Genomic DNA, 18,075 nt, shown 5'->3' with positions numbered 1-18,075 from the left:
CGTTCTCGATATTTTCGCAAATGGGAACATTTTCTCCCTATTTACTCTGACCACATCCATTGTGATTTCCAGTATTTTGATTGAATCTGTTCTCTTCAAGAAAGTCAGTCCTGACCTCTCTGCTTGATCTTCATAACTTCTTGATTGCAGCAAGTGTACATGTGCAACGAGAAGTGGGTGTCATTACCAAGAATTGTTTACAAGTCTGTCTGATTGAGGAGCTTTTAGTTACGGGGTGACAATCTGCTAAGAAGCTCAATGGTCTGTATTTTGGGAGGACTGGGGGGTTTATTGGTAACCTCTTGCCCAGAGATCTTCCATTGTCTGGATACAGATTGCCAGAAGCTGATCCATAACCATCATTGAGCAGCAGAGACGAGCCTGATCTAAGTTGATGGGGGGAGATTTTAATTGTGTTATTGACCCAGAGGTGGACAGGATACCTAGGAGCTCTGCAGGCATATCTCTGAGATCTAAGCAATTGGTGGATCTGAACAGGGAGCTGGGCTGGTAGATGTGTGGAGGTGTCTCCACCCTGAGGGTAGAGATTTTACTTTCTACTCTAACCCACACAATTGTCATACCAGAATCGATATGTTTTTTGTCCCCTCGACCCTTTTAAATCGATACTGTCTTGTAAAATAGGTAATATAACTATTTCTGATCATGCCGCAGAATAGATGGAAGTTACGACTAGTGATGACGGGATAAGTCCCCCACATTGGCGTATGGACCCTTTCTTATTGAAGGATAGCAAGTTTATAAAATATTTTTCGCAGGAATTTAAAACCTTCTGGGATATCAACTCAGGCACGGCCAGTACCCCTTTGACGATGGGGGAGACCACTAAGGCATACGCGCAAGACTTGGTTATTTCATATTCTGTGTCCCGGAAAAGACAAAAGGGAGACCAACAGCGTCTGCTGGAAGCTCGCCTGAAGGCAGCTGTAACTGCGTGTGCTGATAGGCCCTCCATTACTAAGCGACAGAGGATCACAGCACTTAGGGCAGCCTTGAATACCGCAGTTACTCAAACAGCAAAGATTGAAATATTATTTGCGAAGCAGGGATTATTTGAATATGGTGACAAGACTGGCAGAAAGGAAAAGGCTCCCCAAGCCATTACATCTATCAGAGAGAGTGCTGGTACCCTGACTTGTAATCATAAAAAGATTAATACAGCCTTTCGAAAGTTCTATTTTTAATTGTATAAGTCGCAGGACTGTGAGGATAGAACTGGGAAGATGGAGTCTTTCTTTAGAAATCTGGCCCTCCCGGGCCTAACCTCGGAGCAGGTGTCGCTCTTGAATGCCCCCCTGACAACTCAGGAAGTACAGTAGGGGGCTCGGCAGCTTCAGGCACAGCGCCTGGACCAGATGGATCCCAGGCTGAGTTCTATAAAGATTTTATAGGGGAACTGGCCGGGCCACACATAAATATGTATAACTATTCACATAGTCAGGGCTGACTACTGCCTTCATTGAGAGAAGCAAATATCTCTCATTCTTAAGAAGGGAAAAGTCCCAGAAGACTGCTCTTCATATAGACCCATATCCTTGTTAAAAATGGATTTTAAAATTCTCTCAAAAATGCTCGCATTAAGACTGGAGAGGGTTTTACCACAGGTCAACGAATAACATTAGAAGAGTGTTAAATATGATACAAGCCTGCCAGCAGGGAGCGATACCGGGAGTAGTTGTCTCCCCAGTTGTCTCCAAAGAAGGCATTCGATTGGGTAGAATGTTCATATCATTTCCATACGCAGGGACAATTTGGTGTCGGAGAGGTCTTTGTTAAATGGGTTTCAGTATTATATAATGATCCCAAAGCAGCGGTGATCACCAGCTGTTTAAGTTCGGATAGCTTTAACATTGACAGAGGCTGTCACCAGGGATGTCCTCTTTCACCATTATTATTCACGCTAGTGATTGAACCACGAGCAGAAGCTATACGAACTGACCCAAAATAACGGCTCCGAGCGTTGGATCGGGCAAGCATAAAATTACTGTCTATGCGGATGACATCCTCCTTTTCTTAAGTGATCCTTGGACATCTGTGCCCCGCTTAATTCAAGTGGTCAATTTATTTAGTATGTTGTCAGGTTCTAAAATCAATTTCCTGAAATCGGAGGCCATGCTGTTGGGAGGCCTTGCCAGCATATCCAATTTTTCCGGACAGATCTTGTTTCCCCTTTCGGTGGTCACTAGAAGGTTTTCTGTACTTCAGAACTTTTATTACCCCGGTATTTGGTCAGCTATATAAAGCCAATTATACACACTTATTAGAGAAAATAAGGCAGGACTTTCAACGCTGGGAAGATCTCCCAATATCCTGGCTGGGCAGAGTAGCCTTAGTTAAGATGAGTATTTTACCTCGTCTTTTATACTCTATGAGGATGCTCCCCTTGATGATGCCGAGACAGGCGTTGCGTAAGCTTTACGGCTGGCTCGGCTCCTTTATTTGGAATCATAGACGGCCCTTAATCAAATTAGAAAAGCTGCAGCTCCCACAAGTAAGGGGAGGACTGGACTTTCCAGATTTCAGGAGGTACCAACTGAGCTCCCTGTTATCTTATGTAGCTCATATTGAGACTTCCCAAGCAAAGTGTCCCTTCATCAATCTACTATTTATGGAGCAGATGAGAGTCATTACAGACTATTGTAAATACCCTATAATGGATAATCTGTCAAGATGAGGGTAACCTGCAAAAACCCTCCCCTTACCCCCCCATAGTGGGAACATTGGGATTTCAGCCAGGGTTGACTGATGCTACATTCAAAATTTGGGAGTCCAGTGGTATCTCCTGCTTGGGAGATGTGTTCGTGGGGGAGGTTATGATGTCCTTCGAGCAGCTGCACCAGAGGTTTGGACTGCCCAGCAAGGACCTCTTTCGGTATTTTCAAATACAAGACTTTATACAAAAGAAGACCACACTGATAGTCAATCCTTATAAATCGGAAAGTAAAAGGAGAGTGCTATGGCCGATGGGGACGCCCTCGGTCAGTGCTCTCTACCACTCACTATGCAATAAGGTACCGAAGGACATGGAACGATTGTATAAAACCTGGAATCATGAATCAGAGTTAGAAATTTCTTTAGAAATGTGGGAGGATGTCTGGGAAAATGCCAGGAAGATCTCTATCTGTAACAAAACTCAGGCTACTCAATTGAAGAGACTTCACAGGGCTCACATGGCACCTGAATGACTCACAAAGTTCAAGGCAGGAGCATCCCCAGTGTGTCCCAAATGCAAAATCCAAGTTGGCACTCTCACGCATTGTCTGTGGACATGCCGTAAGATCTGCAGGTATTGGGACAGAGTAGCGAATGCCTTGACAAAGATTTTGGGTACGGAGATTGGACTGTCTCCAGTGTCCCTACTTTTAGACTCCCCAAATTTTCCCTCTCTGGACGTATATTGGAGAAAGTTATTTACTATCCTTTCCTTTTGTGCGAGGAAAAATATTTTAGTGAATTGGATATCCGAAGTCCCCCAGGACTTTTAAATTGGCACAGGATAGTCATGGAATATATTCCCCTTGACTTCCTTACGAATATGGTGCACCACAAATAGGAATTATTTTACAGAACACAGCAGCCCTTTTTGAACTATACTGACACAGATATTTTGGCCATATTGTCCAGGGCTTTTGCTTAGCCATGGTAATGGTTCCAGCTAGCGCAGGGGGCCCGGGGAGGAGGAATTCCATATAAATATGGGTTTTGGTATGACTTGATATAAATCTATTTTGAGCATGTATCTAGTTATTTATCTACCTTTTTGTGTATTGTTAGTAATGTATGATATCCTGTTTTATGTTTTGGCCGCTTGTAGAATAGATTAATAATTAGGTTTTGTGTTTAAGTTTATATTTGTATTGTTGTTATATTGTAAATATAATACACTAGTTTGCATTTTTTTTGTAATTTTGTAAAAAATGTTAAAAATCTTCTTTCTTAATAAAAATATGTATAAAAAGAAGAATTTGGTGCAAAGGGGGACAGAGTTGCTTTAATTAAGTTTTACTGTAAGAGGTAAACTGTCCAGAGGGAGAGGTGAACAAGTGAAAAATGGCATGAATCAAGAGGCTGACCTGCAGTGAGACTAGCTGCAGAGTGACATCAAGAACCACAGCACGATACAAGCGCTCGGAATGACACTGATTGGTGAGAATGATTGATGATTATTTCTAGTCTTTCAGAGAGTTGTGAATCTGTGAAATTTCAGGCAGATTTTTGGTTAATAAGAAAATCAAGGGTTTGGGGAAATGGTAGGAAACTGGAGTTGAGGATTATCAGATCAGTCATGATCTCATTGAATGGGAGAATAAACTCAATGAGCTGAATGGCCTATGTCTTGTGGTGCTAAAAGGGTAGTAACTGCCTGATTAATATTGTGCAGCTTCATGGAAATGCGATGGAAACCCATTAGCTGTGACCTCAGCGCCCTGTGGAAGGAGTGTTTATGGTGATGGATTTTTACGTGTTGGAATATGTTAGTTATTTAAAAGAAAACTTTGTTGCTAACTTATGCCTATTGATTGAAGCTAATTTAAGTACAATGATTTCTAAGAAATTCGTAAAAATTAAAAGAACTGCAGATGCTCTAAGTCAAAAATAAAAACAAATTGCTGTAAAAGCTCAGCAGGTCTAGCAGCATCTATGGAGAGATAGCAGAGTCACCATTTCGCATTGAGTGAACCTTCCTCAGAACTGTTTCTGATTTACAGCATCTGCAGTTCTTTTGGTTTTTACATTCTAGAGGATAGTAGCACAATCTTCAGTACAGGCAGCTATCGCACTGCAATACTCAGCTCTGCGCGTGTGGTGCACAACCCAGAGGTCGCACTCGCTTCAACTCCCAGAAATTTGGGTGCATTCCATTTTGTCCTCATTATATCAATGATAATTCCAGATGGATCTCACACTGTAATGCCATCATAATTTTTACAATCTCTCCACTACAGCATCTGTGGAGAGGAATCAGAGTTAACATCTCAAGTTAAGTAAACTTTCCTCTGAACTGGCAGTGTCCCTCACCCCAAGCCCCTCCTCCTCCTTCACATAGTGGATTCGCGTAGAAACATGTGTGTAAGGTCACGAGATATTATGGGAACTTTCTAGTACCTTCACACACCATAAAGAAAGAGACAGTGAGATTTTTTTAATGCTTTCTCTTTGCAGGCTAAGTGGTTATGTTCACCACACAAGCCACAGTCATCTGGTCAGGAGCCAATTTGAGCATTTTTTAACGTTTATTCATTTTGTGGTACTGGGGTGTTGCTGGCTTCCACCATACACTGCCCGTCCCTAGTTGCCCTTGCGAAGATGGTGGTGAGCTGCCTTCTTGAAATGTTGCAGTCCACCTGCTGTGGGTTGAGCCACAATGCCATTAGGGAGAGAATTCCAGGATTTTGACCCAGTGACAATGAAAGAACACTGATTATTTCCAGCAGTCGGGATTGTGAGTGGTTTGGAGGGGATCTTGAAGGTGGTGGTGTTCCCATTGTCCTTCTAGATGGAGGTGTTAGTGGGTTTGGAAGGTTGGTGAATTTCTGCAGTATATCTTGTAAATAGTACACACTGCTTGCTACTGAGCATCAGTAGTGAAGGAAGTGGGTTGCTTTGTCCTGGGTGGTGTCAAGCTTCTTGGGTGTTGTTGGAGCTGGACTCATCCAGTCAAGTGGGGAGTGTTCCATCGCACTCCTGACTTGTACTATCCTGTAGATAGTAAACAGGATTTGAGCAGTCAGGAGGTGAGTTACTTGCTGCAGTATTCCTCGCCTCTGACCTGCTGTTGTAGTCACTGCATTTATGCGGTGAGTCCAGTTGACTTTCTGATCAATAATAACTCCCAGATTGTTAATGGTGGGGGACTCTAATGGTAATACCATTGAATGTCAAGAGATGATGGTTAGTTTGGCTCTTATTGGTGGCGGTCATAGACTGATGTTTGTGTGGCGCAAATATTACTTGCGTTTTGTCAGCCCAAGCCTGGATATTGCCCAGGTCTTGTTATATTTGGACACAAACTGCTTCAATGTCTGAGGAGTTGTGAATGGTGCTGAACATGGTGAATCTTTCCACTTTTGACCTTGTGATGGAAGGAAGGTCATCGATGAAGCAGCTGAAGATGGTTGGGCCTCGGACACTACCCTGAGGAACGCCTGCAGAAATGTGCAAGAGTTGAGATGACTGACCTCCAACATCCAGAACCATCTTCCTATGTGTCAGCTTTGACTCTAACTATCTGAGAGTTTCCCTCCTGATATCCATTGGTTCCAGTTCTGCTAGGGCTCCTTGATGCCACTCAGTCAAATGCAGTCTTGATATCGAGGGCTGTCACTCTCATCAATTCAGCTCTTTTGTCCATGTTTGAACCAAGGCTGTAATAAGGTCAGGAGTTGCCCTGGCAAAACCCAAACTGAGCATCCGTGAGCAGATTATTGCTGAGCAGGTGCTGCTTGATGGCACTGTTGACACCTTCTATGACTTTACAGACGATGGAGAGTAGACTGATTGGGCGGTAACTGGCCAGGTTAGATTTATCCTGCTTTTTTGTAGAGGACATACTTGGGTAATTTTCCATGTTGTCGAGTAGATACTAACTGTACGAGAACAGCTTGGCCAGGGGAGCGGCAAGTTCTGGAGCACAAGTCTTCAGGACTATTGCTGGAATGTTGTCAGGGCGCGTACCTTTTGCAGTATCCATTGTCTCCAACCATTTTTTAATATCACATGGAGTGAATTGAATTGGCTGAAGAATGATATCTGTAACGCTGGGGACCACTGGAGTAGGCTGAAATAGATCATCCACTTGAGTTGGACCATAGACAACTGATACAGTAAAAAGGAGACAGTGTTCCTCAATGACCGAGGGCGCTACATGAACAGCACAAACTACACAATCATGCACTTCACAATGTGCATAAGAAGTGCAAAACATGCAAGTTCCAGTGTAGTAGAAGAATGACCAATCATAGACATTTTACTAGCAGTAATTCAAAGTCAGATTTCAGATGGGAAAGAGTCTGATCATACTGTGGTAAGGGACCTGATGACTTGGGGGAAGAAACTGTTGCACAGTCTGGCCACAGAGTGACCAAATGCTCTGGTATCTTCTGCCAGATGGCAGGAGGGAGAAGAGTTTGAGTGAGGGGTTGTGTGGGGTCTTCCACAATGCTGTTAGCCTTTTGGATGCAATGTGTGGTGTAAATGTCTGTAATGGAGGGATGATAGACCCTGATGATCTGCTCACTTGGTACTTCTGGCTGAAGATTGCTTTGAAAGCTTTACCTTATCCTTTGCACTGATGTGCTGGACTCTTCCATCATTCTCTTCCTCCTCTCGTAAGTTGTTTAATCGTCCACCACCATTCACTACTTGATGTGGCTGGATTAAAGAGCTTAGATCTGATCCATTGGATGTGGGCTCGCTTAGCTCTATCACTTGCTGCTTATGCTGTTTGGCGAGGAAGTAATCCTGTTCGGTGGCTTTACCAGGTTGACACTTCATTTTCAGGTGTGTCTGGTGCTGCTCCTGGCATGCACTCCTGGATTCACCGTTGAACCAGGGTTGATCCCTGGCTTGATGCTAATGGTTGAGTGGGGGGGTTGAGCTGGGCCATGAAGTTACAGATTGTGCTGGAGTACAATTCTGCTGCTGTTAATGGCCCATAGAATCTCATGGATGCCCAGACTTGAGTTGCTAGATCTGTTTGAAGTCTGTCCAATTTAACGTGGTGTTAGTGCCAAATAGCATGATGGATATTATTCTCAATGTGAAGCTGGTACTTTGTGCCCTCAAGGACTTTGCAGTGGTCATTCTTGCTGAAACTGTCATGGACAGATGCATCTGCAACTGGAAGATTGGTTATGATGAGGTAAAGTATGTTTTTTCCCTCTTGTTGGTTCCCTCACTACCTGCCGCAGACCCAGTCTAGCAGCTATGCCCTTTAGGACCTGACTAACTCGATCAGTAGTACTGCTGCCAAGCCACTCCTGGTGCTGAGCATTGTCGATTGTTGGAATACAACCCCATCTGGGGCATGAATGTCCCTCAGGGAGGGAAATTCACCAATCATACCTGGTCTGGCCTACATGTGACTCCAGAGCCACGGCAATGTGGTTGACTCTCAACTGCCCTCTGAATTGCGCTCAGTTCAAGGGCAACTGGCCAGCCAACAATGTCCCACCATTGAATTAAAAAAGAAAGCATGGTCACCTCCCTCTGCAATATATTAAAGTTTTATTTACTTCATGTCCATGTAAGGCATGAGAATGTTGGAAATATTTGTTTTGCTTGTTGCCTTGTATCAGGTTCTTTGTGGTGCGGGAACCAGTCTCTGTTGAATGTATCCCCACTAATTTTCTTGAACGGCATGTAATGGGAACTAACAAGGGAGCAAGCTATCCTCGATCAGGTCTTGTGTAATGAGACAGGAATAATTCATGATGTCATCGTTAGGGATCCTCTTGGAAGGAGCGATCACAGTATGGTTGAATTTAGAATATAGATGGAAACTGCAAAGACAAAATCCAATACCAGGGCCCTGTGCTTAAATAACGGAGTCTACATTAAGATGAGGGAAGAGTTAGCTAAAGTAGACTGGAAGCAAAGACTTTATGTTGGAACAGTTGTTGAAGAGTGGAGGACTTTCCAAGCAATTTTCCAAAGTGCTCAGCAGAAGTATATACCAGTGAAAATGAGGGAATGTAGGAAAGGGTGTAATCAGCCATGGATGTGTCAGGAAATAAGGGAGGCTATCAAATTGAAAGAGAAGACATATTGAGTGGCCAAGATCGGCAGGAAGCTAGAAGATTAGGGAAGCTTTAAAGGTCAACAGAAAGCCACAAAAAGAGCTATAAAGAGAGGTAAGATAGATAATGAGAAATTAGCTATCTAAAGACAGATAGCAAACCTTATCTATAAATATATCAAACAGAAAAAGAGTGGCTAAAGTAAACATTGGTCCTTTAGGGGATGAGAACGGAGAATTAATAATGGCATATGAGGAAATGACCGAGGCATTTAATAAGGATGTTGTGTCGGTCTTCACAGTGGAGGACACTAATAACATGCCAGTATTGACAAAGAGACAAAGGTGGGTGAGGACCTGGGAACAATCATCATCATGGAAGAGGTAGTGTTGGGCAAGCTAATGGAGCTAAGGGTAGACAAGTCTCCTGGCCCTGATGGAATGCATCCCAGGTTGCTAAAAGAGATGGCAGGAGAAATAGCAAATGTACTTTTGGTAATTTTCCCAAATTTGCTGGACTCTAGGGCAGTTCCAGCAGATTGGTAAACAGCAAATGTGGCATTCCTGTTTAAAACGGGAGGTATACAAAAGATGAGGAATTATAGACCAGTTAGATAACCTCTGTAGTGGGGAAAATGCTTGAGTCTATTATCAAGGAAGAAATAGCAAGGCATCTAGATAGAAATTGTTCCATTAGGCAGACGCAGCATGGGTTCATGAAGGCCAGGTCATGCTTAACAAATCTCTTCAAATTCTATGAAGACATTACAAACACAGTGCACAACAGGGATCCAGAAGATTTGTGTACCTAGATTTCCAAAAGGCATTCGACAAAGTGCCACACAAAAGGCTGCTGCATAAGATAAAGATGGATGGTGTTACAGATAATGCATTAACATGGATAGAGAATTGGTGAACAGATGGGAAGCAAAGAGTGGACATAAATGAGTGCTATTCTGGTTGGAGATTAGTAACGAGTGATGTGCCACAGGGATCAGTGTTTGGTCCGCAATTATTCACAAATTATATCAATGATTTGGAGTTGGGGACCGCGTGTAGTATGTCAAAGTTTGCAGAAGTCATCAAGATGAGTGGTAGAGCAAAGTGTACAGAGGACTATGAAACTTTGCAAAGGGACCTAGATAGTTTAAGGGAATGGGCAAAGGTCTGGCAGTTAGAATACAATGTAAATCAGGTTTACTCCACAGTTTATGCAAGATTTATGTCCGTCTTTATTATCATTTTAAGTAGGTAATATTTTTATCACTAAGTATGTAAGTTAGCTCAGTGAGCTGGAAGGTTTGTTTTCAGATGTTTCATCATCATAACTAGGTCACACCATCAGTGAGAGTCTCCGGTGAAGCGCCGGTGGTATGTCCCACATTTCTAATTATAGTTCTTGGTTTCTTAAGATGGGTGATGTCATTTCCAGTTGTTTTTTTCAAGGGATCTAAATCGATGTGTTTATTGATGGAGTTCTGGTTCGAATGCCATGCCGCTAATGTGCTGAAAACCTTGCAAAACATAAGGATAGATAAGTCCCCTGGGCCAGAGGGGATATACCCAAAGTTGCTACAGGTAGTGAGGGAAGTGATTGCTGCACCTTTGGCAATGATCTTTGTGTCCTCACTGTCTCCTGGAGTAGTGCCAAATGATTGACGTTTGGCAAATGTTATTCCCTTGTTCAAGAAAGGGAATAGGGATAATCCTAGGAATTACAGACTAGTCAGTCTTACATCAGTGATGGGCAAAATATTGGAGAAGTTTCAGAGAGACAGGATTTATGATTACTAGGAAAACCATGGTTTGATTCGAGATAGTCAGCGTGGCTTTGTAAGGGGCAGGTCATGCCTCACAAATCTTATTGAATTCTTTGAGGATGTGACAAAACATGTTGATGAAGGTAGAGCAGTGGATGTGGTGTACATAGATTTTAGCAAAGCATTTGATAACGCTCCCCATGGTAGGCTCATACAGAAAGTAAGGAAACATGGAATATACAGAAATCTGTCTGTCTGGATACAAAATTGGCTGGCCCAAAGAAGACAGAGGGTCGTGGTAGAAAGTATTCAGCCTGAAGCTCGGTGACCAGTAGTGTTCTGCAAGGATCAATTCTGGGACCTCTGCTCTTTGTGATTTTTATAAATGATTTGAATGAGGAAGTGGAAGGGTGGGTTTGTAAGTTTGCCAGTGACACGAAGGTTGGGAGAGTTGTGGATAGTGTGGAGAGCTGTTGTAGGTTGCAATGGGAAATTGACAGGATGCAGAACTGTGCTGAGAAGTGGCAGGTGGAGGTCAACCTGTAAAAGTGGGAAGTGATTCGCTTTGGAAGGTTGAATTTGAATGCAGAATACAAGGTTAAAGGCAGAACTCTTGGCAGGGTAGAGGAACAAAGGAATCTGGGAGGCCATGTCCATAGATCCCTGAAAGTTGACACCCAGGTTGATAGGGTTGTTGAGAGGGTGCATGGTGTGTTGGCTTTCATTAGCAGTAGGATTGAGTTTAAGAGCCGCGAGGTTATGCTGCAGCTCTACAGAGTCCTGGTTAGACCACACATGGAATATTGTGTTCAGTTCTAGTTGCCTCATCATAGGAAACATGAGAAAGCTTTAGAGAGAGTGTAGAGAAGATATACCAGGATGCTGCTTAGACTGGACGACATCTCTTGCGAAGAAAGGTTGAGGGAGCTAGGGTTTTTCTCATTGGAGCGAAGAAGGATGAGAGGTGACTTGATCGAGGTGTACAAGTTGTTAAAGGCATAGGTAGAGTGGATAGCCAGGGACGTTTTAATGATGAAGGGACATAATTTTAAGGCAATTGGAGAAAGATTTAGTGGAGATGTCAGAGGAAGGTTCTTTCCTCCAAGTGGTGGGTCTGTTGAATGCACTGGTACTAGAGTCAAATACATTGTGGACGTTTAAGTGACTCTTGGATAGACACATGGAAGTTAATACAATGAAGGGGATGCAGGTTAGTCTGACTTTAGAACAGGATAAAATGCTGGCACAATATCAAAGGCCGAAGGATCTCTACTGTGCTGTACTCTTCTATGTTCAATGAAGTGGTGTCTTCCAAATTATCTACAAATATTACAAATGGGTTATATAATAGCTCAGTAAACCCAAATTATTGAGCTAGTGAGGCATCAGAGATGACAGCACATTCATGGCTTATTTGCTCGAGCAAAGATAGCCTGAAAGGGTTTCCCTTGATCTTGTTTGTGCTCCATACACACGTCAACACATCCCGTGTCACGGAGAGTAGCCATGTATGGTTCAGGTGGCCATTTTGTATTCTTCAACAATCCAGCAGCAACAATCTTCCTTAGAACTTCCAGGCTTAAGGTGGTGACCATCCGTCCCCCTGTCAAATAAAGGATAAATACTCAATTTTCTGATAGGTTGTTTCTTGGAATTTAGGTGAAGAAGAATCTCAGTATCAAGACCTTCTAGTGAAAAAGCAACCACACTAGTGGAATCAAAATGCTGTGGATTTTCCTAACTCACCTGGGCTTTTGTTCCCTGACCATCAAAAGTGGATGCGCCCTGAAACAAGGAGGGCCAATCAGAAGGCTTCCAGCAAGGGAGGTGCAGCAGGTTGTAAGGGAAGGTAAGCAAAAGAGAGAGGGATTCAATATGGAGATTCCTCTCTGCAAATGTGTCAAAATCTGATGAAAAAAAGATTCAGCAAACAGGCCATCAGTGATGAGTAGAAGATGGGGGAGGTTGGAGTGTCCTTCCAAGATGGCTCATGGCTGCTCCTGTACTCAGGGAGTAGGGGGAAGTGTCTGGGAGAGACCACCCTGGATTGCTGACCCATTGGATGACCACCTCCAGGCTGCTAAACTGACTCCTGCTAGAAAGTTGCTTCCTTGAACTGGCTACTGTTAATGAGCTACCCACATGTGAAAGAGTGGCCCAGAGGCTGAATTGGCATGTCAGCCAGTAAGATAATTTATAGCTATTGCCCTCATTCCCTCTGGGGTGGTGGGGTGGGGAGCAAATATTCTGCCTTCTGGCTTGATTATTAAACTCTGGAAGAGTCAGGATTGTGATCAGAAGGGTGTGGGATGTTGGGGCTGGGGAAGTACTGGCCTTTGGGTATGTGCCACCTGTAGTCCCTCCCTACCAGCTCATTGGAATAAGTTCACTGTGCATGTGCACGCTGACACCTCAGAATTCAGGAGATTTCAATAAGTCAAGCAGCTTTCAACAGATTGCTACTGGTTCAGAAACCTGAGACGTTCCTTCAGTGGAGCGCGGTATTTCAGCTCGCAGTTTTAAATGATGATCATGGGTCAGCTTCTGGCAATCTGCATTCAGACACTGGAAGACCTCTGGGCAGGAGATTCCAATTACCACCAAAAAAGGAGACCCTTGAGCTTTTTGGCACATTGCCACCCAGTAACTAAATGTTATCTCCTCAGTCAGGCAGACTTGGAAATAATTCCTGCTAATTACACCAACTTCCAGCTGCATGTGTTATGAAGAAGTTAAGAAAAAACGAGTGAGAGTAGATCCAAAGTATTCAAAATCACAATGGGTCTGGTCAGAGTAAACAGGGAGAAAAAGGTTTCCATTTGTGAAAAGATCGAGAATGAGAGGGCACCAATTGAAAGCAGTTGGCAAAAGAAGCAAAAATGACACTAGTATAAACATTTTCCATACAACGAGTAGTTAGGGTCTGGGTCAGAGTCTGAGAGTGCAGTGGACTTATACCAAGGTGTTCAAAACAAAAATGAAACAGTCACTGGAAAGGTAGAGTGTGCAGGGTTAAAGGGAGAAGGCAAGGGAGGAGCCCAAAATAAAATGTTCATTTGGAGGGTGAGTGGAATGGGCTGAATAGCCTCCTATTGTGCTGTAATAATTCTGAGAGGTCCCGACATTTGCTTTAACCAGGTATCACCTGAACAGGTTGTCATGGAAGCATGTGGTTTAAAAAACAAGAAAGCTGCAGGGAGTGCTGCCAGGACTGCACAGTTTACAGCACATTGGTGTGAATATTCCCGAGAGTGGCACCCACTGTCAGGATTTTCACTTCCATTAATACTGTGCTCTGTATTTCTAGCTGGGAATTCTGATCCCAGCTCCACAGACAGGTAAGGCGTAGCTGAAATGAACACAGTCCCCCCCACCCTATAGGGCGGGATAGTCAAGGAAGGAGTCAAACCATGTCCCATTTTTCTGCAGTCAGTTGCTATAGTCTGAGTGTGGGTTTAATTCCTGCAAAGGATGAGGATACCACGAAGGATACTCCTCTCATTCCCTCTCCTCCCCGAGGCATAGTGTCCCTCAGGTTAAATTACCATCAGTCATCTCTTTCTCTGTAATAATAAAGCAGCTCTGTGGTCCTCTAGGACTAGAGTGACTTCTGAGAATTAAGTATCCAGCTTTGAGAGCTGCTGTTAAAGGGTTAAGTATGTGAGATGAATTGAAGGTGAGGTTGGCAGTTGAGATTCGTGAATCCAATACGAAGAGCTATGCAGTAAAGTCACCAATATTCCTCCCAAAACATGCAGCTGCGACAGATTAGGCAAAAATAACAGCTGTATACGAAAGATGTTGAGTAGATAATACAATTGGCAATTATGGAAGATTCAAGAAAGAATTGGAAAAGAACACTCATAGAGAAACAGAAAAAGGAGAAAGTGTAAAGGCTACATCTTTTTATTTCCTTTAGTTTTGGACACTGGACTAAAAATGAAGGTTGTCTGTGCAGCATGTAGCTCAAAAACAAGAAAGCTGTAACAAGTGCAGCCAGGGCTCTACAATTAACTATAATATGGAAGATTCAGGGAGGAATTGGAAAAGAATACAGATAGAGAGACCTAAACAAGAAATTAAATTGCATAAAGACCCCATCCTATTATTTCCTTTAATTGTGGACTCTGGACTAAAAAGGAAGATCCTACTTTAAAGAAGACAGTTGTGACAAAGCTGATCTTTTAACAAGGTTATGTTCTCGTTGGCTTTTTTTTCCCCAGAGAAGCCGTAAAAGCAGCAATTCCAAAAGGTCTGGTTTTAACTACTTGAGAATGCTTTCAAGCTTTTGAAAATAAACACATCTCCAATGAAAGGGGAGTGGTCAGTTCTCCCAGCTCTGCTTTGCTCTGCTTTGATTTGGTTTTAGCAGCCTGGCTGTTCACTGAAAGCAGTCAGTCAGTTTTGCGGCTGCTGGTCCAAGTAACAGCTACATGGAAGGTGTTCCAAGCTGGATCTCTCTCTCCTATAAGGCAGTGTTTGATTTTACATTTTTTGCCCACGGGTGTTTATAGGGATTGTTGGGAGTATTTGAAATTGCGTCATTAAGTTGGGATAATCTGTTGAGTTTTCGGATAGACTAAGTTCTTCTGTATTCAGTCTCTTTTGTTTGCCTTTCATTTGGTAATCTTGCAAATAAATTATTTTGTTTAAAACTAAGTGGTTGGGCCAGTTGCATCACTCCTGGAATATCCACATTACACCTGCTTAAAACAACTCGCAAAGTTAGGGTCCAGCCTACTTTCTTGAAATGTTTTGAGGGGGTCCGGCCTAGTCCAGAACACAGCACAAAGAGATGGTTTATAAAATCCAGTTTTCTGGAATACACTGTGTATTCCACATGATGTTGGAACATTGAGAGCTAAAGCAGACATCACAGAGCAAATGAGTTCTGAACAAAAGCAAACTATCTTGACAATGATGCTCTGATTGGTTCCCGACCAGATAACCATGTCGTGTGTGGGGAACAGAACCACCTGGCCAGCAAAGAGAAAGCATCAAAAAAATCTCACGGTCTCTCTCACCTGCATGAAGGTAATAGAAAGTTCCGAATAATAGCTAGCGGCTTCCATATACCTTTATGTGTGAATCCCCTGTTAAAGAAGGAATAAAATATCTTCAAGAACAGTGAAAGGACAAATTCCAGGAATAGTGGGGTTTGATTTCCAGCAAACTACCCCGGTCAGTCATGACAATGGGCACAGGCATTACAGGCTGAGGTCTTCCTTCTCTAAGTATTGTAGATACTGTACTATTGACTGATTCTATAATTATTGGACTTGTCTTGGACTTTTAAAAAATCTCCTGCCTCTCGAGGAAAATCTGGCTGCTGGTCAAGGTGGTGAGGGGGAGATCTGGATGGAAAAAGGGGTGTTGTAGAAGAGTCACTATAAATAATCCTTCTGTCCCTGATTGTTCTACACAAAGCACACAAGTGGTCAGGGCCATGTTTAGCTAGTATAGTTCTCTCTAAACTTAAGTAAATCAGCGTTTGACTACCAGGCTAATCAGTGACATGTCAATCAAGGGAGATTAGTTGATATGTGACCCCACCATTCCATCCTGACTGCACCATTTCCCTTGAGGTTTAGGATTTTTCAGAATTGACCAGCACAACACTCTACCTGGTTTCATAACTCGGTAAATCTCTCTGCATCCAGATTTCAGATCAGGCCAGAAGTAATAACAGTTGCAGTGAAATACTCTGTCCACCACGTTGTCTTCCAGAGGGATATGTTCCACACTGCCGTGAAACAATGTCACCTTCCCGGTCTGAATATCAGGTTGCAACCTCCTGCTGGCTGCACGGTACATGTCTTCAGAGTAATCCAGCCCATAGAGCTTGCCCTTCGGCAGCGTAAGGCGTTTAGCAGCTTCCTGCAGACCGAGCCCTGGTCCAAAGCCTAGTTCCAGCACCAAACTCTCAGGCTGAATGTCACACAGTTTGACAGCATTCACTTCCACCAATTTACCCTTCCCCTCTCAGAACTTTTTCACCATCCATCCCCAGGGACCCTGCGCTGGTTTGCTCAGTTGTTTGGTGAGGTGATCGAAAAGCATTGCTGCTGCTCACAGAGCTGTGAAAAGTTCCCCTTCCTGTTGCACAACGTGGAACCTCAGCCTTGCTGGATGATTGACAGCTTGGATGACGATACACTGTGATCCCAGCATCAGTTTACAAACAGACTGAGCCAGTCAGCTGGGCTGAGAGTGTGTACGTTAAACTGTTGTTGTTCAGTGACAGTGCTGAGCAAACAGACTGAAAGCAGCCAGAGCACAGAGAGACTCAGAGAAAGGGCGTGGGGTAATGTTCTGAACAGCTCTGCTCCAACTCCTGGGCAGCTCAGCATCTCTACTGGAGTTAAACATTGTTCTCACTGCAGCTCACAACAACAGAAAGCAGACTGGTTCCCGTACTGTAAAGGGCCTGATATAAGGCAACAAGCAAAACAACTATTTCCTACCTTCCTATGCCTTGTAGATATGAGCAGTAAGCAAAACTTTAACGTATTGCAGAGGGAGGTGGTCATGCATTTTCTTTTTATTTACTCTCGGGTTGAGGACATTATTGGCTGGCCAGTATTTATCGACCATCCCTCGTTGCCCTTGAACTGACCATATTTCTGTGGCTCTGGAGTCACATATAGGCCAGATCACTTATGGACAGCAGATTTACCTCCCAGAAAGTCATTCGTGAGCCAGATGTGGTTTTCTTACAATCAGCAACGGTTTCATTACCATCAGTTGTTTCATCACTCCAGATTTTTCAAATTGAATGTAAATTTCACCAGCTGCCATGGCAGGATTTGAATGCACATCCTCAGAACATTAGCTGAGTTTCACGATTAATCGTCTAATAATAATTGTCTAACCACTCAGCCATCACCTCCCCTGATAGGGCAGACAGCATTCAGCATTGTATAGTGAATTCACTGAATGGTTAAACACAGGAGACAACCGCTTGGCCTGTTCTATCTGTTCTGCCTCTCTGAAGGATCAATTCACCCAGTGTTTTCTCCCTTTCTCTGTTAATTTCACATCATGATGTTATTTCTCTTTGAAGGACTTACTTGGCAGTGTCTCAATCCCACACACAGGCACTGCTTTCCAGATCCTGACCACTCTCTGAGGATAAAGGTTCTCCTCATATCACCATCACTTCTTTCCCAGATTACTTCCAATCTGGGTCGTCTGGGTCTTGATACCTCCAGAAATGGGAACAGTTTCTTCCTGTCCACTCTGTCCAAACACAATTATTTTGAACGTTTATATCAAATCTCTGCTCAACCTGTATTCACCGAGGCCAGTTCTAAATTCTCCAATCTACCCAAAGAACTGAAGTTCCTCATCCCTGGAAAAGATCGAGAATCGAGAATGGGAGGGCACCAATAGAAAATAGTTGGCAAAATAAGAAAAAAATGAGATGAGAAACCATGCAGTGAGCATTTAGGGTCTGGGCGACAGTGTCTGAAAGTGTGTGTGTGTGTGTGTGTGTGGCGGGGTGGGGGAGGCAGTTTCAACCAAGACTTTCAAAAGGAAATTGAGATAGTTGCTGGA

General features: G+C 43.4%; 1 pseudogene across 1 annotated transcript; it reads right to left on the bottom strand.

Moving 5' to 3' along the window:
• Positions 1-8,341: 8,341 nt before the first annotated feature.
• Positions 8,342-16,578, bottom strand: LOC148145175 (uncharacterized; annotated as a pseudogene). The gene is made up of 2 exons (XR_015750965.1): positions 16,143-16,578; positions 8,342-12,121 (listed from the first exon to the last, which is right to left on the bottom strand). The product of XR_015750965.1 is annotated as an uncharacterized LOC148145175 (transcript).
• Between the last annotated feature and the right edge of the window lie 1,497 nt (positions 16,579-18,075).

The sequence above is a fragment of the Chiloscyllium plagiosum genome, unplaced genomic scaffold, assembly GCF_037043375.1.
Source record: "Chiloscyllium plagiosum isolate Xiang-an unplaced genomic scaffold, Cpla_swu_hap1 HiC_scaffold_26, whole genome shotgun sequence".
Classification (NCBI taxonomy): Eukaryota; Metazoa; Chordata; class Chondrichthyes; order Orectolobiformes; family Hemiscylliidae; genus Chiloscyllium; species Chiloscyllium plagiosum.
The sequence above is the reverse complement of the archived record's forward strand: the minus strand, read 5'-3'. Positions and strand labels throughout refer to the sequence as shown.